The sequence below is a fragment of the Macrobrachium rosenbergii genome, chromosome 44 (genome assembly GCF_040412425.1).
Source record: "Macrobrachium rosenbergii isolate ZJJX-2024 chromosome 44, ASM4041242v1, whole genome shotgun sequence".
In the NCBI taxonomy this organism is placed as follows: Eukaryota; Metazoa; Arthropoda; class Malacostraca; order Decapoda; family Palaemonidae; genus Macrobrachium; species Macrobrachium rosenbergii.
In genome coordinates this window covers 21,905,732-21,931,000 of record NC_089784.1, presented here as the reverse complement: position 1 = coordinate 21,931,000, position 25,269 = coordinate 21,905,732, and the positions used below count along the sequence as shown (strand labels likewise).

Genomic DNA, 25,269 nt, shown 5'->3' with positions numbered 1-25,269 from the left:
TGTAAGATAAAGCAGTAATGCCAGGGACTGTTTAAAAAGAAAGATCTGGAGTACTCTTTTAAAAATTTTGTACAGAGAGAGATAACAGCAGCCTATATGCTGAGGGGACTCGAGAGCAAGAAAGATCGGAGGACTCTACAAGATCGTTGGAACAGGATATCTGTAATATAAAGCCGGTAATCCAGGGCTGTTTAAAAAAAAAATTTCTGGACGCCTCACATTTTAAAAATTCAAAAATTCGTAATTTTTTTTTTTTTTTTTTTTTGCGGCTGCCGGCCGGGAGGTGATTGCAGATTTGCACATTACAGAAATAGCTGAAATTTTTAGGCTGCTTCTCTAAATCTAATAAAGTGTTCAAACATGTTTGTTTCCATTTACCTCTAAATTACCCCTTATGGAATGACACAAGTCAATTTTTGTGATTTTTATTATAAGGAAATCTAGGTAACATTCTAGGATTTTTACCTACATACTCGTAGCCATATTATTTGCAAGTGTAACACACAGTTCTCTATATTTGTGGAGACACTAGTACCACCAGGTCATTTCGGCCCCCTGATACTACGAGTAGAAAACGTGAGACTGTCCGGAGACAGCGAGGAGTCAGTCGGGTTTCTCCTATACACTCCTCAGTCACCCAAGGTTCCTCATTGGTGGTACTTCATAACATATACACTCCTAAGAAGGCTCCTCATTTGGCAGTCGAGTTTCTTCTATACACTCGTCAGTCATCCGAGAAGGTTCCTCATTGGTAGTAACTTCGCAACATCCATCTGTAAAACAATTCCGGTTACTCAAATGCTGGATAGCTCTATAAATCCTAATAATTTCTTTGCCTCACTTCAAGTTGTATGAACAAAATACAAGGACATGAAACGAACCTAGTTACCAAGACTGAGAAAGGATGGCAAATATAATTTACAAATATAATTTACTAATCGCACTTCATAAGACTTATAGTTGCCATCCTTTCTCAAAATTAATTTACTAATGGCACTTCGTAAGGATGGCAACTATAATTTACTAATGGCACTTCGTAAGACTTAATTACTAGAAAGATTATAATCGAGATTATAATCGAGAAAAGTAAGACTTAATTACGAGAGATTATTATAATCTACAGCCTCTCCTACAGCAATATAGCAAAGGCAACTAACTACACGTAGGCCTAGGGATAGACTCTGCAGATATCTATTTTTGAACTTTGATTTACAAATTAAATGGAACTTTAGGTACCACTAAAACTACGCGGGATAAGTCAGAGTTACGAAGTAGCTATTGGAACTAACACTGAATCAACGAAAAAGGGATATCGAAAATTTACATATACATTTCTTTGTTAATTACAAATTCTGGACTAAGTCCCATACACGAGAGAGAGAGAGAGAGAGAGCACTGCTGGCAGAGCATGCAAGTTCACAAGGTAGGAAACATTAATCTATATACTGTTGTTTATTGGGCCTACGCTATCATCTCATTCTTCGCAAAGTAGAATGTTAGTACTATAACTACTTAGACGGAAATAAAAATCTATTCTATTGTATTTGGCTTTATACTATAGCCAAAAGGCTTTTGATTCCTGCCACTATAAAGACCAGAGTATTGGGTAAGGTACTCGTATATTTTAGGTCTGTATTGACTGAATAGAAAAACTTAACGGGAAAGACATGTAACTTGAAAAGTAAACCCAATTTTTGCCTGTATTTCAGGAACTCGATTAACCACACCTGCCTATTTAACCCTGGGTTATATCTTACTTATGGTTCCTTCCTTAACTCCAATGACTGCCAAATTGTCTAAAACTCTTCTAATTCTAGTCCTATAGCCCTCTCTGACACACGTTTTCCATTTCTCCTTACCAACACTTCTCAGCATTGCATCGGGTAAGTATCCTACTTCCGTTTCTCACATACATCGTATCCAACTAAATGCTTAGCACAGACTATTACAAACATTCTTTAACATTCTTTCTTTTATACTCTTTCCAACTCAACAATGCACCTAGACTTAGTCTCACTGAAACTATCATCATTTTAGACTAACCAAGAGTTCAGACACTCATTCAGGTACCAAGACCTAGTGACAGATTCCTTTTTATTATTTCTATATATACTATGTCTCGTTACTATCTTTCCTTCAGAGCAGTGCTTGATCTTCAACTGGTGAATGGAATGAGAAGGACGAATGATGATTAAATGACCCATGAAAATTAATGATATGTACTCAAATGATACCTTTTCCTGTGCTGTGGGACTAGAATTTTGATGTGCTCTTTCTGGACCTAAATCAGACATGACCTTTTAAAGGTGACCAGATGAACTAATGCGATTTTAAATGACGGCAATGTGTGTCTCGGCTAAAATACATAATAAAGAACCTAGATAGAAAGAAACTGTGCAGAATGGAGCAATTAATTTCTGAAAGCAAAATGGAATGAGCAAGATTCAAGAGAAGGAATGTCAGTGGTGACAACAAACCTTGAGGATAGCGAACCCAAAACTACAGAATCATAGACAATCATGCCATTACTGTTATTGAATGGGATGAGAAATTGCTGATCTCATAGTTAATCTCTCCTCAAATTCATAAAAACGAAAGCCACACGATAGCCGTATCGCGAAATGGCTATTTATTCGATGATTACACGTGTGAAATATAGCAGCCAGTGCCTGTCTCCTTTAAAGTGACATAGCTTACAAACACGCAAGCAGACACACACACACACACATTAAATCACAGAAATTATAAGTGAAAAGGAGGTAAGTTTATTATAACAACAGACGAGTTCTGTGAAGTCATCAAGTTTCTTTCATTCGATGCTCAAATTGACACGGACTAACTAACCTCCTCTTGCCTTTCCTCAAACTGCACATGGTGTGCTCATAAAAAAAAAAACGCTACTGCGACGTCAAGAAGAAACTATATATCAGCAAATTCTACGGTTAAACCAGTCAAGGATATCTAACACAAGAATTTTTTGACGGTGGTAAGGAAACATTCTGGATATCGATTGATCAAACCTTTCTTGAATATCCATACCAATCAACATACCTACAAGATGGAACACTAAACAATTCATGACGCTGTTTACATTCCTTTGCAGATTGACATGATAAAACTTCTATCTCCTATGGTTGCTGAAGGCCCTAAGTGTTAGCTAATAGCCAAACCATTAGGAGCACCAATCTCCCTTGAATAGTTTGGTGAAATCACTGACATTTTCAAACCAAGCTGGCCAAGGCACCAACAAACAGTTAATGTGTTAACACTAGAAAGGAACAGATCCCTTCTAACTGGAAATAGCAAATGTGACGAGAGTGAGGCAAATAAACGAAAGAATACTGAAGATATATATAAAAGGTAACACTAGCGTTCCCGTTATTTTGACCACACCCAGGCTGATCAAATGAGGTAGAAGGAGAAGCAGTTTAAGCGGCCCAAAGATAAAGTTGACAGCATGCAAGAGTGGAAAATTAAAATGAATTTGTTTCATTACGGGAAGTAAACGCGGCATTCAGAAAAGGTTTCTGCCGATAGATCAGGGAAGGCATCCTTAATACTATATACACTGCTCGAAATAATCTGACGGTGAGGGACAGAAACAGGATGAAGAGAGAAACAATGATAATAAACGCATGGAGACTGAAATATGGAGAAGTCTAAAAGGGGTACACATTAAGAAAGTGTCTGTAAATATAGCACAAAAGAGGCAATCTGGCACAGCAGACGGGACATCGAGAGGCATGGTGGGAAAATCAAGATGTACGAGAGCCTACAGTAGAGAAAAAGACAGCCTTCTAGCTAGACGAAAAGAGAAATTAGAGGCTAAACCAAAAGGCAGGTGGCAAGGGCAAAGAAATTGGTAAGAACTGAATCAGATCAACAAACAGCAGAAGGAAAAGAGAAATATACAGAAGAGGATATGTCAAGGAAAGATGAAAAATGGAGATAAAAGGAAAAGAAACCCAATGGAATATTTTAGGAGTGCTTTGAAAATTATCTGAATGAAGGAAAGTGAAGAGAAACTAGAGGGTGCTACATGAGAGAAGGATCAATAGAGAATATACCATTAAAGAGAATAAAAAGTGGACAATTCCCAAGGACCATCAGGAGTAACACGCAAGTGAGCCAGTCAGTGATAAGCTGACCAGAATATAGGAAAATCTGATAAAGAAATGGGTAGTCCAGAAGTGTGTGGAAAGAATATGACAATGAGAACCTACAAAGCAGAAGGGGATGCAATGGGATGAAATGCGATGCAGTGGAATGGAATGGAATGCAATGCAGTGGAATGAAATGGAATGTAATGCAATGGAATGGAATGCAATGGAATGGAATGCAGTGGAATGGAATGCAGTGGAATGGAATGCAGAGGAATGGAATACAATAGAATGAAATGGAATGGAATGGAATGTAATGTAATGCAATGCAGTGCAATGGAATGGAATGCAGTGGAATAGTATGCAATGCAATGGAACAAAATGGAATGCAGTCATTGGAATGCAATGGAATGGAGTGGAATGGAATGCAATGGGATGCAATGTAATGGATTACGCAGAACTGAGGCCATTATAAGGTCATTCAGCAGTAGAATGGAAACAGAGGAATAGAAAGGTTTGAAAGGCATAACAGGAGTAAAAGAAAGGTTTGAAAGGCATAACAGGAGGAATAGAAAGGGTTGAAAAGTTTAACAGGAGGAGTAGAAAGATTTGAAGGGCGTAATAGGAGGAACAGAAAGATATGAAAGTTGCAACAGGAGGAATAGAAAGGTTTGGAGGTTGTCACAGGAGGAATAGAAAGATTTGAAGAGCGTAATAGGAGAAACAGAAAGATTTGAAAGTTGCAACAGGAGGAATAGAAAGGTTTGAAGGTTGTCACAGGAGGAATAGAAAGGTTTGAAGAGCGTAATAGGAGGAACAGAAAGATATGAAAGTTGCAACAGGAGGAATAGAAAGGTTTGGAGGTTGTCACAGGAGGAATAGAAAGGTTTGAAGAGCGTAATAGGAGAAACAGAAAGATTTGAAAGTTGTAACAGGAGGAATAGAAAGGTTTGAAAGTTGTCACAGGAGGAATAGAAAGGTTTGAAAGGTGTAACAGGAGGAATAGAAAGGTGTGAAGACCGTAACAGGAGGAACAGAAAGGTCTGATTGGCGTAACAAGAAGACTGGAAAGGTTTGAAAGGCGTAACAGAGTAATAGAACGGGTTTAAAGACGTACCATTGAGGAATAGAATGGTTTGAAAGGCGTAACAGAGTAATAGAAAGATTTGAAAGGCATAACAGATTAACAGAAATGTCTGGAAGGTGTAATGAAGTAATAGAAAGATTTTAAATGCCTAAAGAGTAATAGAAAGGTTTGAAAGGCGTAACATTGAGGAACAGAAAGGTTTAAAAGGTTTAACAGTAATAGAAAGGTTTGAAAGGCGTAACAGAGTAAACAGAAAGGTTTAAAAGGTTTAACAGTAATAGAAAGGTTTGAAAGGCGTAACAGAGTAACAAAGTTTTGAAAGGTGTAACAGAGAGGAATAGAAAGGTTTGAAAGGCAAAACAGAGAGGAAGTGAAGTTAAGTAACAGCGAAGAATAGAAATATTAGAAAGGCATAACAGGAATGATAGACAGGTTTGAAAGGCATAATAGGAGGAATAGAAAGGTTTGAAAGGTTAAGTAATTTTTGCACTTCTCGCATCATGAAACAACTATCAGGAAAAGAGGGTTGAGGAAAAGTGAGATGGAAGAGAGAATATGAACGGAGGAGGGAAAGAGGAGGTACAGTCAAAGGAATAAGTGTTGCAGTTAGGACCCAAAAGGACGTTGCAAAGAACCTTATTAAGTAATGCCTACAGTGCACTGCGTAAGGTGCAGTGACGGCACTACCCACCAAAGGAGCTTTGTACTGTACAAGGGCCTACAGGAGAGAATAAGAGCCTTCAAGCTACGCGAAAAGAGAAGTTGGAGGCTTAACCAAAAGGCAGGTGGCAAGGGCAAACAAAATGGGAGGAGCTGAATCAGATAAACAAACAGCAGAAGGAAAAGAGAAATATTCAGAAAAGGATATGTCAAGGAAAGATGAAATTGGATACAAAATGAAAAGAAACCCAATGGAATATTTTAGGAGCGTTTTGGAAATCGTCTGAATAAAGAAAGTGAAGACAAACTACTCGTAGAGGATGCTGCATGGTTGAGGAAGCAATATAGAGAATATTCCACTAAAGAGATTAAAAAGTGAAAAATTCCCCGGGACCATCAGGAACAACACGCAAGTGAACTAGTCACTGATAAGCTGACCAGAACGTTGGAAAATCTGACAAAAAAAAAAAAATGGTTAGGATCAGAAGTGTGTGGAAAGAATATGACAAAGAGAACCTTCAAAGCAAAGGGGGATGGAATTAGATGCTAAAAATTTGGAAGAATTTGGCAAACTTGTACATCTTGAAAAGGTACTGAATTGTAAGACATTCAGTACGAAGGCAGAGTACACCAACAAATTTGAGGAATGAAAATCAGCGTAAACAAAACAAATCTTATGATGACTGAAAGGAAAGCAAAGAAAAGGACCCAATCAAGAAAGTGGCCAAGTGATTGCTGTGGAGTAAAATGTGGCTGTGAAATCGATACTATAGTCAGTATTATAGATGGTGTCCCAAGAGATGCCAGGGATTACCAAAACATAACACCAACAACATGGTGGGGGGACACCACACTGTAGCCAAAAGTTCAGGTCTTGGAAGAGATAAAACCATGTTGTCATGGGGACACTGGGTTGTTAACGAGTATTGAGAGGTTAGTACCGACCAGAAGAGCCCTGTATTGATGAAATGAAAAGTGATTGCTATAAAAATACCCTACCATGAGGCAGGCTAGGACTTGTGATGCTTTCATAAGCCTTATATAACTCAGTGCTGCAGAGGTATAGAGTGCTGACATAAGTATAATGAGGGTTTCGAAAGGCATCATCATTATATAATGCTAAGATTCATAGACAAAGTGCAGTGGGTGATAATAATAGTTTGGGACATATTAGAAGGAAAGATAAGCTGGTCAAAAAAGCAGTAAAGAAGGAAGTAGCAGAAAATAAGGAAATTGCAGAAACAGAAGATAGGTCAGATGGGGATTCAGCCGGATGTGCACCAAGTATTGGGGAGTGGAGACAGGAGACAACCCCTTCCACGTCTGACAACTTCAAGGGAAAAGCTGACATAAAATGATGATGACAACATTCTCAACTAAAAGAGGATCACCGACCTCGGTGGAGTTGATAAACCATAATAATACTTTGACTCCCTTCTTTCATTTCATTTAAAAAATAACACGGTAATTGCTTTGAGAAGCCTACCTTAGAAGTAGAGGAATACCCTATTCAGTGGTGATTAAAAAAAACGAAAATGTTTCTCTCTAAGGCTGGACTTAAGTTTGTTCTAGTTTGCTCTAAGAAACTAGTTCAGTGAATATGCTTTAAATTTAGCTCTTGAGCAAAATAATGTTGATTTTTTCAGAACTTTTTTCAACTCTCTTAGTTCCCTCCATATATTTCAGAACGGCGAAAACACTAAACACTGAATAAAGTAAAAACTGTCCAAATTTAATTATTTTTGCTCGAAAGGTTAAGAACAGACTATACACACCACAACATAAGGAACTGAGTTAGTGCGAAATATATTTCATGATAAATGAATGACACTGATACAGAAGAAGCAGCAGCACCACTTGAACACTTTACCCTCTCGCAAAACTCACCAAGGGACACTGCCAAAGGGCATCCAACCTATCATTTCCTCATGTCCTTCCACTCTTCAGACATCTTTCTTAAACGTTCAGTCACACATCCTACGATTTCCTAGGGTACATGAATATACAATGTACAGTCTACTTCACTATCATCTTAATTCCTATAGCTTCTACTTTCTTTATCTGATTCTTCAGCTGCAACCCTTTATGGACAGAGTCAACGGACTATAATAAACACCTGATGGTACCAAAGGGAAATTAGCCTGCACAGAGACAAGTTACGGGAAAAGGTGATAAATAAATAAACACGAGGGAATTTAGAATAAAACCGGTACACCTGAATTCAGGAAACGTCAGCAGAAAGCAGCAATGAGCCAGTAATTCGACAATATGTTCATTTCCTATTTCAGCTGCCTATTTTTGGATAACTGTTTTGGTAAAATATGAAAGACATTTTCTGTGCCAAAGCTAATGATGTCTTGGACGCACTAAAGCCACTATTGAACCCTTGGACTTTGCACCAACTTCTCTCTCCCCTGATCTGAAATGGCTTCCAACGATTTCTTGCATCAGATCAATTAGCACTTGATCAGCCTTTATAAAGCCTTCTTGGCCTTCACTGTTGCAAGACTTGATAGAAGACAAATGGTTCATGTCAGATTTTTTTCTTGTTTCCACACCTGCATTTCTTAGGGCAAGATGACTAACATGACCACTTAATTTAACTGTCAATGGAACTATTCTGATACAAAAGCTTCTCTGGCACAAAGAAAACTGACTCAAAATTTGCATAATTGTGATTCAATACCCCCCAAAGTTTCAGAGTTTGACATCTTCAAATAATAAGTTTGGGATTTTTCAAGTCAGAAATTGTGCCCAAATAAAGAGATGTCATTTTCAGTTTAACCAAAATGACGTCACTCACTAGCTGCGAAGCCAGTACCTAAACAAACAAACACTGTTTGTGTCAACTTTGATTTTTAGACAAATTATTATGCTGCTCTGAGGAATGTTGGATAATCAGAGTTTCTCTTCAGCTAGACATCAGTCACCTTATTAAATAATTTTATATACACATGCCATCACCACGACTGTAACGATATCTACAGAGGTTAAAAGGTGGAGGGAAACTTAGGAAACTGCAACAGATCTGTTATAAATACGACAATGTCTACTATAGGAGTAAATCGGCACAGAGATTATGATCCCTTACTTGGGGTATGTTCTGTTGTTGGACGCCATCATTCTTCTTCTTGTGTCATCACCATCATTAAATCTCAGGTTCTCAGGAAGGCCGTTACTGAAAGAGAATGAAAATAGCTTAACACCTGCTTTCAAATCGATTCATGGTAAGATCTAAGTTCTACAAACAACTATCGTTTATTCAAAAAAAATATATATGGATATAACAAGATTCATATCTTCTGCGTAACAAGGCAAGTTCACTTTGAATATTTTCAATGTGACACCTTCCTTCAGTCTGAGAAATCACGTTATGCACTTGACTATTCAAACATAGCTTTATTAAAAGGGGCCTGGAACCACACTTAGTCGTAACCCTGTCAGTTTAACTGTCAGTTTTCTCAGACAGAGTTTCAGCGTGAGCAATGTTTCAGTAGTCATCCTTTTTACCACTTACGACCCAAGGACTATGTTCCATGTCGGGGTAATCGAAAAACTGCATAACCAGATCTCCAAGTTGATTGTATGATAACGGTTTATATACTCAACGTCTTTGGTCGGCACTCCCACCTCTAAAAAAAATTTACCGCTGACCTAATTGAGTCTTACATGAAAGAATAAGATATTTTTAGCGTTTCAAGCATGAAGACTGCATTAAGGGCGCAGGTTACATATCACGGTATATGAAAAACATTGGATACTTTAGAAGACAAATGGTTCATGTCAGATTTTTTTCTTGTTTCCTTTAATTGCAGTCTTATATGATATAGAATAAGAAATCATCAACACACAATTTGGAACGAAATTTCTGACTCACGTCAGGTGGAAGCGTTACCCACTGGGCCATACAATTAAGTTGGAACCTGAGGGCAACCAGGTTACAATAACTGCTTGCATACCAGCGAGTTTTCCCAACTTCCCGACTCAGCAATGACCCAATGACAAAACATGAATAAGATAGAAATCTCAACACACAATCACGTGTTAAATTTCTGACTTCGGGACAGGTCTCTCAGGTGGAAAGCAAGGGCGTTACCACTTTACCAGCTAAAAAAGTTGGGAAACTATCAATTCCTGCTAACTGCTTCATGCCAGCAGTTTTCCCAACTTCCCGACTCAGCAATGACCCAAAACAACATTTCATTCGAATTATCCCTTGGAGTGAATAAGATAGAAATCATCAACACACAATCACGTGTGGAACAGAAATAAATTTCTGACTCACGTACCCAGGTCTCTCAGGTGGAAAGCAAGGGCGTTATCTTATTCACTCAGAAGGGATAATTATGAAATGTTGTCTATTATGAGTAGTTATATATATGCAAACAGTTATATATATCTCGGGTTCCATATTTATGTAATATATATATGTAATATGACGTGAGTCAGAAATTATATATGTAATATATATATATATATATATATATATATATATATATATATATATATATATATATATATATATATATATATATATATATATATATATATATATATATATATATATATATATATATAAATATATATACCGTGAAGTTTTAACCATTTTACTTCTAAGCTTCTTCAAGGAAGGTCACTGAAGGAGCCTTTATGAAAATCTTTTCCTTGTTCCCCATTCGACCACAACGTCTCAATTCACTTTTCCTACATCATCTCACCCCATCAGACTTCTCTAACATGACGAACATCTACTCCTAACTCGTCGTATCGCCCCTTTCATTAACAGCAGAAATTTCGAATCCAGTTCTATTTTTTAAACATCTAGGAGACCAGACAGGACAGGAGGCACTCTGTTTGCAAGCCCTGGAATGCAAGGGAGCAGGCACTAGTATCACAAGCAGGACAGCAAGGGAGCAGGCACTGTTATCACAAGTGAGAGCAAGAGAGCAGGGACTAGTATCACAAGCGGAAGAGCAAGTGAGCAGGCACTAGTGTCACAAGTGGGAGAGCAAGGCAGCAGGAGTGTCAACACGGGAGAGCAAGGCAGCAGGCACAGTGTCACAAGCGGAAGAGCAAGGGAGCAGGCACTAGTGTCACAGTGGGGAGCAAGGCAGAGCAAGGGAAGCAGGCACAGGCACTAGTGTCACAAGCAGCACTAGAGTGGGAGCAAGGCAGCAGGCACTAATGCAAGTGGGAGGGAGCAGGGACTGTGTCACAAGTGGGAGAGCAAGGCAGCAGGCACTAGTGTCACAAGCGGGAGAGCAAGGCAGCAGGCACTAGTGTCACAAGCGGGAGAGCAAGGCAGCAGGCACTAGTGTCACAAGCGGGAGAGCAAGGCAGCAGGCACTAGTGTCACAAGCGGGAGAGCAAGGCAGCAGGCACTAGTGTCACAAGCGGGAGAGCAAGGGAGCAGGCACTAGTGTCACAAGCGGGAGAGCAAGGGAACAGGCACTAATGTATCACAAGCAGGACTGTGAGTGGGAGAGCAGGCAGCAGGCACTAGTGTCACATGCGGGAGGGCAAGGGAGCAGGCACTAGTGTCACAAGCGGGAGAGCAAGGCAGCAGGCACTAGTGTCAAAGCGGGGCAAGGCAGCAAGCACAGTGTCAGAGCGGGAGCAAGGCAGCAGGCACTAGTGTCACAAGCGGAGAGCAAGGCAGCAGGCACTAGTGTCACAAGCGGAGAGCAAGGGCGGGAGTGTCACAAGTAGGAAGCAAGGCAGCAGGCACTAGTGTCACAAGCGGGGAGCAAGGCAGCGGGCACTAGTGTCACAAGCGGAGAGCAAGGGAGAGTGTCACAAGCGGGAGCAAGCGGGCACTAGTGTCACAAAGCGGGAGAGCAAGGGAGCAGGCACTAGTGTCTGGCGGGAGGGCAGGGAGCAGGCACTAGTGTCACAAGCGGAGAGCAAGGCAGCAGGCACTTGTGTCAGCAGCAGAGCAGGCACTAGTGGGAGAGCAAGGCAGCAGGCACTTGTGTCACAAGTGGGAGAGCAAGGATCAGGCACTAGTGTCACAAGTGGGAGAGCAAGGCAGCGGGCACTGTCACAAGGCAAGGGAGAGCAAGGCAGCAGGCACTAGTGTCTGCGGGAGGCAAGGCAGCAGGCACTAGTGTCACAAGCGGGAGAGCAAGGAGCAGGCACTAGTGTCGGGAGAGCAAGGCAGCAGGCACAAGCGGGAGAGCAAGGCAGCAGGCACTAGTGTCACAAGCGGGAGAGCAAGGCAGCAGGCACTGTGTCACAAGTGGGAGAGCAAGGCAGCAGGCACTTGTGTCACAAGTGGGAGAGCAAGGCAGCAGGCACTAGTGTCACAAGCGGGAGAGCAAGGCAGCAGGCACTAGTGTCACAAGTGGGAGAGCAAGGCAGCAGGCACTAGTGTCACAAGTGGGAGAGCAAGGCAGCAGGCACTAGTGTCACAAGTGGGAGAGCAAGGCAGCAGGCACTGGTGTCACAAGCGGGGAGAGCAAGGCAGCAGGCACTGGTGTCACAAGCGGCAGAGCAAGGCAGAGGCACTAGTGTGTCTGGCGGGAGCAGGCAAGGCACTGGTGTCCAAGTGGGAGCAAGGCAGCAGGCACTAGTCCTCCAGGCACACGAAGCGGGAGAGCAAGGGCCACCTCCTCCTCAGCAAGCACTAGTGTCCCTCCTCAGGCACTAGTGTCACTCGGGAGAGCTCCAGCAGGCACTAGTGTCTAACAAGCAAGGCCAGGCACTAGTGTTGAGCGGGAGAGCCCAGCAGGCAAGTGTCAGAAAGAGCAAGGCAGCAGGCACTAGTGTCACACGGAGAGCAGGCAGCGGGCACTAGTGTCTGGCGGGAGCAAGGAGCGGGCACTAGTGGACCGGAGAGCAAGGCAGCAGGCACTAGTGTCTGGCGGGAGAAAAACAGTGTAAATGGGAGAGCAAGGCAGGCACTAGTGTCACTCTCCCTCTATGATGGAGCAAGGCAGCAGGCACTAGTGTCACAAGTGGGGGAGCAAGGAGCAGGCACTAGTGTCAAATTTAATTGGGGGAGCAACAGCAGGCACTAGTGTATAGTGGGAGAGCAAGGAGCAGGCACTTTGTAAACAGCGGGCACTAGTAGCAGCAAGGCAGCAGGCACTAGTGTCACAAGCGGGGGAGCAAGGCAGCAGGCACTAGTGTCACAAACTCCAGTGTCAAGCTGGCAAGAAAGGCACTAGTGTTAAGAGCAAGGCAGCAGGCACTAGTGTCAGAGTGGGAGAGCAAGGCAGCAGGCACTAGTGTCACAAGTAGGAGAGCAAGGCAGCAGGCACTCCAAAGTGTCACAAGCGGGGAATTTAGGCACTAGTGTCACAAGAGTGGAGAGCAAGGCAGCAGGCACAGTGTCACAAGTGGGGGAGCAAGGCAGCAGGCACTAGTGTCACAAGTGGGAGAGCAAGGCAGCAGGCACTAGTGTAACAAGCGGGAGAGCAGGAAACAGGCACTAGTGTCACAAGCAGCAGGCACTAGTGTCACAAGCGGGAGAGCAAGGCAGCAGGTGCGTCACAAAGGAGAGCAAGGCAGCAGGAGTGTCAGAAGTAGGAGAGCAAGCAGGCACAGTGTAAAGCGGGGAAGCAAGGCAGCAGGCAGAGTGTCACAAGCTTGAGCAAGGCAGCAGGCACTAGTGTCACAAGCGGGAGCAAGGCAGCAGGGCACTGTGTCAAGCAGGAGAGCAAGGCAGCGGGCAAAAGTGTCAAGCGGGAGAGCAGGCAGCAGGCACTAGTGTTACAAACGCGGGAAGCAAAGGCAGCAGGCACTAGTGTCACAAGCGGGAGAGCAAGGCAGCAGGCACTCCGTCTTTAGCGGGAAGCAAGGCAGCAGGCACTAGTCTCACCTGCGGGAGAGCAATGCAGCAGGCACTAGTGTCACAAGCGGGAGAGCAAGGCAGCAGGCACTAGTGTCACAAGCGGAGAGCAAGGCAGCAGGCACTAGTGTCACCGGAGAATAGGCAGCAGGCACTAGTGTCGGTGGAGAGCAAGGGAGCAGGCACTAGCGTCACAAGCGGGAGAGCAAGGCAGGAGGCACTTTAAGCGGGAGAGCAAGGAGCAGGCACTAGTGTCACAAGCGGGAGAAAGGGAGCAGGCACAGTGCACGGGAGAGCAACGGCGCAGGCACTGGTATCGCAAGCAAAAAGCCTCAACCTCAACCTCCATTCAAGTCCCTGGTTTCCAAGAGTCCTCCTCCTCCCTCCTCCTCACTCCTCCTCCTCCTCCTGTGTTAACAAACTAATCCAAAAGAAGGGTTGATTTACCCCAAAATAGAAAGCTCAAGTCCACACCTCCCATTACCCTCTAGTCTCCCTCTCTTCATGTACCCTACTTTGATGAAAAACAAATAATGAACAATTATATTACCTGTCACTCTCCCCTCTATGATGATTCATATAAGACTACCTGGAGAAAGACTAACGTTTTCAGAAATATATAAAATTATTTAATAGGGGTGCTTTACCACCTTATAGAGTCGGATAATTTGTAAACATACCATGCTACTTACAGTAAGGACTTAAATCTTAGCGTTTAACTACCACAAACTAAAAAAAAAAAAGATATCAAAATCGTCCGTTCATTTCCAAAACTTAAGACACTTTGGTATAGGAAGCATCTAACAGATTTTCCAAAGGTCATAGAATATGCAATTTAGGCCAAAAGCCAAGCGCTGGGACCTATGAGGTCATTCAGCGCTGAAAGGAAAACTGTGATTAAAAGGTTACAGAAGGTGTAACAGGATAGAAACCTGGCAGTTGAAGCACTATGAAACTATTGTTAGATGAGGATGGAAAGTAAGAAGGATGAAAGAATATGAAAGGAGGTACAGTAAAGGGAATGAGAGGGGTTCCAGAGCTCACAGACTTGAAAGAACGCCTTTTTGCTTCTTGTCCCTGTCTCCGCCTCATTACTTCGAAGACTGTCCAGACAAGAGAGAGTCAAAAATGATTTTGACAAACGCTGGAAACAAATTTCATCAACATATATTAAAGAGTACAAGGCAACCCCCTCCCGCCTTTACTAATCGACGCCAAACTAAACTAGTAAAAAATGCGCCGTAGTTTCTTCGGCGCAATCTTGTTTTCTGTACAGCGTATAATCTAGGCCACCGAAAATAGATCTATCTTTCGGTGGTCTCAGTATAATCCTGTATGAGCCGCCGCCCATGAAACTTTAACAGGATGATGAAAACTAAAACGTCCTAAAAGCACCAGATGCACAAAATTGAGAGCACTGTAGACATCAACAAGCCTACTACAATTTCTAGCCACAGAATGCCTTCACCAAGACCCACTGACCTCTCTCTCCTCGAGCAAATCATAGAAACTGGGGTTTGTTTTTTCACGTTGTTTAATATTAAAGACATTTACTGTCAATACCAAATCTTTGCGGCGCTTCTGTTAAAGAAATTTAACTCATAACGATTTATCGTGCTCATAGCTGTTTCGGTTCTTACAGTATAAAGCAAAAGATGGATCTATGATAAACTGTACTCAAATATAGGCTCAGCGTTCTCGTAGAAAGCTACGCTGTTCAGGACTTTCCGTTGGTGAAGAACGACCTTCATTTGAATTATTTCGTCAAAGTCCAGTTACCCAAGAAAGCGCCATTGTCCGAAAATATCTATAGAGAGTTCATATGATGATCAGCCTTGTGAATCGTGGAGCAAGGTAATGTTATTAAATCAAGCGAGCAAATGGATCAATAGTAGAAATTCCCGGGAAAGTCAAGAGAATGAACGACTTGGAATCATTAAGAAAGGCAGTGTGTGCTACGGGTACTCCCCTCATCAGCTACTCATTTGGTTGAAAATCTGGAAATCATCTTAACAAAAATTGTGGGATTAGACAACTTAGGATCATAGAACAACTTTTCAGTATTAAGTTTGCTATTTCTGATTACTGTATACTTATACAGCTATATACTGTGGCCGCCCTTGGAGTCAGTACGAGTGACTTCGCTTTTCTCTCTCTCTCTCTCTCTCTCTCTCTCTCTCTCTCACATGGAATAACACAACCTGTTTTGAACTTCATATCGGGTTCAATTTAGATTAAAATTACGAATGGAAAATTAAGTATGAAGTAAAAAACGCTTCAAAACATTGAAAAAGAAAAATGCGTGATAGTTATTTCCAGAAGACATACTCGCTGTCATTAGATCTAACTGTGCGTCCGACCGTAAGGCTTAGTCTCTAGGGATTAGGAAAGCGCTGCCATGGTTATTCTTAGTGCCTTCCTTTCGCAATGACACACATACCTATCTTCATTTGAATGGCCTTCCTTTCGCAATGACACACACACCTATCTTCATTTGAATGTCCTTCCTTTCACAATGACACACATACCTACCTTCATTTGAATGGCCTTCCTTTCACAATGACACACACACCTATCTTCATTTGAATGGCCTTCCTTTAACAATGACACATACCTATCTTCATTTGAATGGCCTTCCTTTCACAATGACACACACACACCTATCTTCATTTGAAATGGCCTTCCTTTCACAATGACACACATACCTATCTTCATTTGAATAGCCATCCTTTCACAATAACACACATACCTATCTTCATTTGAATGGCCTTCCTTTCACAATGACACACATACCTATCTTCATTTGAATGGCCTTCCTTTCACACAGCTATCTTCATTTGAGTGATCTTCCTTACGAACAGCCCTTGAAACAGAAGTGGAAGTTCCGTATATTTCATTTCCATTTATATAGTGTTGACTGTTATGTTCGATCATTATATCCCGCCGAATAACATTTCATTCAAAACCCTTCTGCCTAAAGTTTGGCAATGCACTGATTCATAAGCATCATAGCATGATGTATAAAGACAAGTTATGTCAATTTCATCTGGTCACAATATTACTTAGTTACGTATTTCGAACAGCCGTTCAAATGAAGAAGCTATTCCTTAGCATTGCGGCCAGAATGTTCAAAGACTATCCAGGTTTTTACGAGACTTCTAGCAGACGTTTTCTTCCCACCCCACCCCCCCCGCAAACCCCAACCTCACTTGGTTCATTGATACAGCTTTGGCGCCTGCTTGTTTCCAAGTGACCTATTTCCATCACTGCCTTGAATAGGATGTCGTGCATTTTAATACATTTTTATCTATTTATTAATTTGTTTTTTTTTTCTTTTTTAATAAGTGGAATCTCTTCTTTCTGTATTTCCCTTTACATCCTCTTACTTTTTCCTAATGAACACCATATTCTTTGGAAGCTTGAATTACAAGTCAGTGGCCCCTGCGGGCTTGTTCCATATAAATAGGTTTCATTTTTCTGAATAATAATAATAATAATAATAATAATAATAATAATTAGCTTGAAAACTACAGAAACTGAGTCACATCATGACTCAGCAGCGTTCAGGCTTCCACAAATTTTTTGGCCAATAAAATATAAACCCTCAATTTTTTTTGTTTTGTGTTGCTCAAGTATCCATCTTGAACTTGTGATACCTCCTTGACTATGAATGAATCGGCTCACTACAGAATTCACTTGACAATATGAAAACTCGCTTTTATGCCTGGGGTCACTAACTCCCACTCCCCCAGTTATCGCTGTCTTTTCATTGCCTTTTTAACTGATGGGCAGAAGGACTCTGCAAAGGACTGGGAAGCCTGCCCTTATTTCCTTTGCATGAACAAAGATCCTTTTAACACTTCGGGGGGGTAAAACTTTACTTTAGTTGCTCGGCCTGATTCCCGCCAGTCGTCGACCGGGACAGGTTCCTCATGCATAGACATAACCTTTCCTATAACGCCGGGTCCTGACGTAACCAGACCTTACCTACTTAACCTAACTTAGGTCGACGTGTCCTGACCTGGCCGGGGGCTCCGCTTCCCCTGGACCTCCCCCGCAAAAAGGCAGTAACCTGTCCCGGTCGGCGACTGGCGGGAATCATGCCGCGCAACTAAAGTAAAGTTTTACCGTGAACTTTATGGACGACCCTCACAGACTCTTATTCCAGTGTTCTCTGAGATTTTGACATTTTGAGAGACTGGCGCAGTTGGTGTATCTAGAAACGGCTTATGAAACACTACGTTGAAATATCTAAAAAGTTTACAATGAAGGTAAAATGGTTCTTAAACTCTGACTTATGCAATACGCCTCCTCCTGACTCCAAAATCTTTCTAAAACTGAGGTTCACAACATGACCAACCATCATTACGCAAGGGGAGTTTGAGGGACGCGAAGGATATTTACTGATTAATCATAGAATTTAAATAGATTGGCTCTACCTCTATGCTGCTGGTCTTCCTCTCAGGAAAACTACAGCTGACATTGCGAGATGGCTGAATGCAAGGCGTTATAATAAGTTACTACAACCCCATAGAGTCTAGGAAGCAAAATGGTCATTGCATAAGGATTTTCTACTTGGAAGACCTGATCCGTTTAGCCTAACAGGTCATGAACTCCATTCACAACAATTTGATTCCATGTACACTGCATTTAAGCACCGATCTTCAAGATGAAATTAAACATAACCGGCGATGCAACAGTTATGACTGAATGCCTCGCTTGACCCAGGCTACGCTGGCAGTCTCCTTTGGCCTAGTCTTGGGACCCTAAGCTCTAGAATTTATCTATCGCAAAGGCACCCAGTTTGATACACATGACATTCAGCTTCCTTCAGCGGGGAATACAGTTTCGCATCCTCTCATATTTGGATACAATTCCTCATCAGAGGCCTTCGGAGAGCAACATTTGCAAGTCTCTCACGGCCTAACACGCCTCTGACTACAGCGAATCACCAATTTGGGTGTGACCACAAAGCTATGCTTCTGATGTGGCTATATTCACGGAGTTCTCAACCGCTACAGATTAACTCACCTCAATCAACGCGAATGTCCTCGATCATTAGGAGTCTCGTTGTCACTAAGGATAATAACAAACATGGCTCACCAGAGCCAGTGCTACGGTCTGACTGAAAACCTTCCAGAATGCTTTTAGCCAATCACAAGAGTCCAACCAACACCCTTCGAAAGGAGGAGGCAAAAGCGACTTCTGATTGGCTGAGAGAGAGAGAGAGAGAGAGAGAGAGAGAGAGAGAGAGAGAGAGAGAGAGAGAGAGGTATCTATCTGATTAGCAAGTGGGTTATTACTTCAATATTGTTAATGACACAAGGAAAAATATTTCATCTCCTCTTAGTCCCACTTGACCTTGACTTGATGTCTCCTCCTTTTTAACTTTCAGACACCCAGGTCAATTCTAGAAACTACTGGACCGACGGACATAAGGCGATGTCAGGAGCAACAGATACTGATTCCCCTGCTCTGCCAACTGCTCCTCAAATAAGTGTCAGAAGGTAGACCAAAGAATGTAGCTTCCCAAGAACCCTAACAAATAAGTTCTGCTCTCTCTCTCTCTCTCTCTCTCTCTCTCTCTCTCTCTCTCTCTCTCTCTCTCTCTCTCTCTCTCTCACATACATATACACCCCAATACTCCCAAAGAGAGTCCCACTCCCATTTTTTATTTTAGCCTTCTGCATGAGCTTTTCAATACTTACGATGGAGTCAAACCCACTTGACTTCCCAGACACAGAACTTGCAACATGAACTTCCTCCGTTGACCTAAACAGCAGTTATGAAGTTGGTGTGTGGCAGTTATCGACCTCTGGCACCATTATCAACCAAACATCCGTATTTCTGTTCGTGTACAGAATCATTATTCATACTGCGATCTACTCGCGAACCCATTTAAGAAGTAATGACCTTCATTTGTTTTTTACTCGGGAATCATTACTAACTGAACAAACAAAAAGAAATTAGTAAGGAAAACATTGCCTTTAAGAATAATTTCAATAGTGAAGATAATAATCAGTACTTCGTCAACTAACATTGGGTACTGAATCTAGTATTGTTTGTTTTGTGCATCTAAAAGAATTAAAATGAGTCTGGTTGGCATTTTAGAATTTTTGCGTTAAAAAAGTTATCTCATGAAATGTATCTTGGGGAAAAAATATATAGATGTTTCAGAAAATAAATAAAAATAAATCCAAGGACATTTCATCATAAACAATCACTGATGCGAACGCAAAAAAAAAAAAAAAAAAATAGAAAAGTAAAAGGTAAAAAATCGGCTAAAATTTTTTTTGTTCGACAAATGTATTTCGAGAAAAGAGAATATGTTTTCAAGAAATAAAAAAAATCGTCATTTGCAGCTTTCTTTCTCTAATGGCCTTTGAAACTATAATGAGGTTTATGTGCATAGCATCTTTGTATTGTTTAGCATGAAGCCATCATTTCCTTAATACACTGAACGTTTTTATTTTGTATTAAAAAAAGGCATTTTGTTAAGAGCAAATCAAATTGTTAGTTTTGGAAACTGATAACAGAAGCGGACGATTTCCGTCCAGACCTACAAATGGATGTCTTTTCGTTATCCGATTTGTGGAGACTTCAATCCTTCTCTTCGAGTAGAAAAATAGATTACTGCGGTCTGTTAAGGAAGACAGCATTCTGCCGTGGAAGTTCTGGTAACGGTAGCATTTAAAGAGTGTAAATTCCATGTACATGAAGAACGCGCTATTTTTTAATTTCATTGTATTATTTACATTTAGCGTTTTAAAAAAGTATACCTTAGTTTAACCAGACCACTGAGCTGATTAACAGCTCTCCTAGGGCTGGCCCACAGGATTAGACTTATTTTACGTGGCTAAGAACCAATTGGTTACCTAGCAACGGGACCTACAGCTTATTGTGGAATCCGAACCACATTATAGCGAGAAATGAATTTCTATCACCAGAAATAAATTCCTCTAATTCTTCATAAGCCGGCCGGAGACTCGAACTCGGGCCTAGCGAGTGCTAGCCGACAACTCTACCGACTCGCCCAACGAGGAACTTTTTACATCGGTAAGAAACAGAAAGAACTACTTAATGGATTCTATCCCCAGAGCATAAAAAAACGGATCATGAAAGAGAAGACATATAACAAAACATATCTAAATATCCGCAGAGACTCCTGAAGCAATCTTCAATACTATTTTGTGAGAAACAGTCCACATCACAACACTATATGTTTAATTTAATAATAATAATAATAATAATAATAATAATAATAATAATATGTAGGAGGTAGTTCTCGTTGAATGTCGACTAGTTTCGCCCTCCTCGTTAGGGCATCCTGCGATCCTGTCCTGAATGATGCCCTAACGAGGAGGGCAAAACTAGTCGACATTCAACGAGAAATAATAATAATAATAATAATAATAATAATAATAATAATAATAATAATAATAATAATAATAATTTAAAGCTATAGAGTAATCACTATGAGATTTTCATAAATTAGATCCGACGATTTCATCAGATAACATTTCCAGCTAGGAGGCAGAAGAGTGTAATGAAGAGGGAATTGCTTAAGAATCAAAGACAAAAAGAAATTGCAAAGGAAGATATAAATGTCAAACGGGACGCAGAAAATGATTCAAGAAAGTGCATAAAAACGTGTACAATAGCTCGCCAGATGAGAAGAAATGAAGTTGCAGAAAATAGACAGAAATCAGGAGGAAGTTGAAATGGACTCGAGGCTGAAACCTTTCTTCATATTGACAAGATATCAATGAAACAACAGAGCAAAGAAATCGGAGCTCAACAGAAGAAAACAAACGAAGTTCCAAGTTCAGAAGCTGAATTTCATGACTGTTTCATAATACTTTTCGCGAATGTTTACCTGATGCGTTCGTTGCGCAATAAACTGGATGGACATATATTTGAAAGTTATTTGACGAGTAAAGAAGAGTTTTTAAAATCAGGTGAGTCATTTAGATCTAACCATCACAAGCCCTTGTAAGTGCGGTAAGATGTTGAACGAGATAAGGGGCTTCGTGTGGACCTCGGGACTCCATCCAGCCAACAGAAACAGTTTGAGAGGAGCCCAAAAGCTCCTTGAAATACAAGGAAGGAAAAATGAAGACGGCGGAATTTGTAAAAACATTTCTTGTTTTAAAAGGACTCGGAAATGAGAAACGTCACTGGAAAACGAAGTAGAAAATTTATGGCATTCTAAACCTTAAGGGACAACAAAAATAGTCTTCGACTGTTCGAAAGAAGAGAATTTGATTTATTTGAATTTTAATAATTTCATTTAGAAGAAAAGATGAAAAAGGAACGGAGCGGAATCGTAGGCAATGGGTAAGCTGTAGTTTGTTCATCGAAAATACGTACCGTTATAACAAACAACGAATAGCTGCTTAGAGAGAGAGAGAGAGAGAGAGAGAGAGAGAGAGAGAGAGAGAGAGAGAGAGAGAGAGAGAGAGAGATTTCGTTGATATAAGCCAACTGCAACACTATGAATGAAATTGACAAAGATAATCCTATGAAAGTAAGAGAGAGAGAGAGAGAGAGAGAGAGAGAGAGAGAGAGTAGAGAGAGAGAGAGAGGGATTATTAACATAGGAGAACTGCAAAACTATAAGTAAAATTTACAAATATAATTATATGGAAGTAGCAGAGAGAGAGAGAGAGAGAGAGAGAGAGAGAGAGAGAGAGAGAGAGCTGTCGTTAATATAAGCGAGCTGCAAATCTAGAAATAAAATTAACTCTGATAATCATATGAGAGAGAGAGAGAGAGAGAGAGAGAGAGAGAGAGAGAGAGAGAGTAAGTTCGAATAAAAATAACCACAACACAATATGGTCACCACTTATCAAAAAGCATGCAAATGATTGTTGCCAGTTACCATATCTACACTACTTTTAATGAAACTGATCGTAATAGGTAAATAAAACCATTACAGCTCGAACTCACGTTTGTTAGGTCCGTGGTTTGCATCCGGCCAACCGAGCGCCAGTCCGGTCAGCTACAGATGGGTAACTGCACCTGCCCGTGTCAAGAAAAGTGCGTAAAATATATATATGGTATATATATATATATATATATATACATATATAGCCATTTACACATTAACATTATATATATATATATATATATATATATATATATATATATATATATATATATATATATATATATATATATATATATATATATATATATATAGCCATTTATTTCCATTAACATCGTGAAAGCTGTATCTATTTTTTAAAAGGAAATTTTGCATAAAAACCAGCTTTCAGTGCAAGATACAATAAAACATGTTTCAAAAACTAAGCGAATTCTACATTCCCGCGTAATTGATCTGTCAGGATTAAGATTTCGGATTTCTCCAATTTCTTATATTTTCTGAAGTTTCGCTTTACATCCTTCCATTCTCCCAATCCTGTCGGCGGAAGAGGCTGACCCGTAAAACACGGGAGAATAGCCTTCAATTTTCGTTGTTTTACTCACGGCTGAAAACAAAAACCGAAACCTCGAAAATATGACGAGTTTCATTACGCTCTTCGAAAAAGATCAAGTGAATAACAGAACAACTGGGAATGTCCCGAAAGGGTCCGAAGCTCAATCATAGTAAGTTACACTTTTATCATCTGATGGTAATTGGTTTTGGCGTTGTGTAAGGGCGCTTGCATTGTGAACCTTCGCCATCAGCAAGAAACCTCATCAACGAATGGAATAGGCATCGGTTATAGCTGCAGGGGAATTCGTATTTTCATATCCCCGCCTCTCTCTCTCTCTCTCTCTCTCTCTCTCTCTCTCTCTCTCTCTCTCTCTCTCTCTCTCTCTCTCTCTCTCTCTCTCGGACGAAGCTCCCAAATGATAAAATGATTTAGATTTTGCTCACTTCTGTCCGAGCCAATTCCATTTTCCCGTATGCAGAAGTCCCTCTTAAATAATATCTCCATTTTCTAAAACTCATCGAGCATACTGAAGCAAACTGTAGGAGAATGAATTCACCCTCTCTTCCCACGATGTCTTTTCAAACGTTTAACCTTTCAAAGTCTTTTTAATGATATTCCGAATTACTCTTTTAATTTTCTAATACCTGACAAAAATATAAAGTACGGTAAATACTCAGGACATGCGAATATTCCTCCATAAATTCACGGTTCTCCCGTTTGCCTCTCAGCGAAGGCTTTCATTAAATTCGTAAAATCATTATTCCGCATTTTGTACAGGTCCGAAATGGGCCTCAGGGGAGGGTAAGGATGTTTCCCGAAGTCGATGGTCCTATTTTATTTTGATTCGTTCGACCACCTCTCAGCCGTTCGCTTTTTAATTTCTTATTTTTATTTCATAAGTAAATCATTTCCCAAGATGAATACAGAAAGGTTAGACATTTTGATTGCTTACGTATATACATGGAGAGAGAGAGAGAGAGAGAGAGAGAGAGAGAGAGAGAGAGAGAGAGAGAGAGAGAGAGAGAGAGAGCTTTTATATAAAATGAGTAAGAAATGTAACTTATGGAAGTATTTGATAAGAACAATCGCTGCTGTGGTATATCAAATACGAGCATACAAAAAATAAACCATAGAAAAATACGGCACTAATGAAGCGAGTTGGTACCTAGAAAGTAAAATAAACGAGTTTTTTTTTTTTTTTAAATATCGTTTCAGCCAAAATCGACCCCAAAAAACAGTTTATAAAAAATGAAACACAATAATTTAGCACCTAAACTTAGGTTTTCAGTTTTAGAAATATAACATGGGATTTAAGTTTTAGAAATACAACTTAGGTTTTAAGTTTTAAAAATATAACTCAGGTTTTCAGTTATAGAAATATACCATAGGATTTAAGTTTTAGAAATATAACTTAGGATTTAAGTTTTAGAAATATTGCATAGGATTTAAGTTTTAGAAATATAATTTAAGTTTTAAGTTTAAGAAATATAACTTAGGATTTAAGTTTTAGAAATATAACTTAGGTTTTCAGTTTTAGAAATATAACTTAGTCTTTAAGTTTTAGAAATATAACTTAGTTTTGAAGTTTTAGAAATATAACTTAGGTTTTAAGTTTTAGAAATATAACTTAAGTTTTAAGTTTCAGAAATATAACTTAGGTTTTAAGTTTTAGAAATATAACTTTGGCTTTAAGTTTTAGAAATATAATGTAAGATTTAAGTTTTAGAAATATAACGTAAGATTTAAGTTTTAGAAATATAACTTAGGTTTTCAGTTTTAGAAATATAACTTAGGTTTCAAATTTTAGAAATATAACTAAGGCTTTAAGTTTTAGAAATATAACATAAGATTTAAGTTTTAGAAATATAACTTAGGTTTTAAGTTTTAGAAATATAACTTAGGCTTTAAGTTTTAGAAATATAACTTAGGTTTTAAGTTTTAGAAATATAACGTAAGATTTTAGGTTTTAGAAATATAACTTAGGTTTTAAGTTTTGGAAATGTAACTTAGGTTTTAAGTTTTAGAAATATAACTTAGGTTTTAAGTTTTAGTAATATAACTTAGGTTTTAATTTTTAGAAATATAACTTAGGTGTTAATTTTTAGAAATATAACTTAGGTTTTAAGTTTTAGAAATATAACGTAACATTTAAGTTTTAGAAATATAACTTAGGTTTTGAGTTTTGGAAAT

At 40.0% G+C, this 25,269-nt stretch overlaps 1 long non-coding RNA gene across 1 annotated transcript; it reads right to left on the bottom strand.

Moving 5' to 3' along the window:
* Positions 1-571: 571 nt before the first annotated feature.
* LOC136829142 (uncharacterized) lies at positions 572-18,759 on the bottom strand. The gene is made up of 3 exons (XR_010850316.1): positions 18,671-18,759; positions 8,939-9,025; positions 572-773 (listed from the first exon to the last, which is right to left on the bottom strand). It is a non-coding gene; the product is annotated as an uncharacterized lncRNA (long non-coding RNA).
* Positions 18,760-25,269: the final 6,510 nt, after the last annotated feature.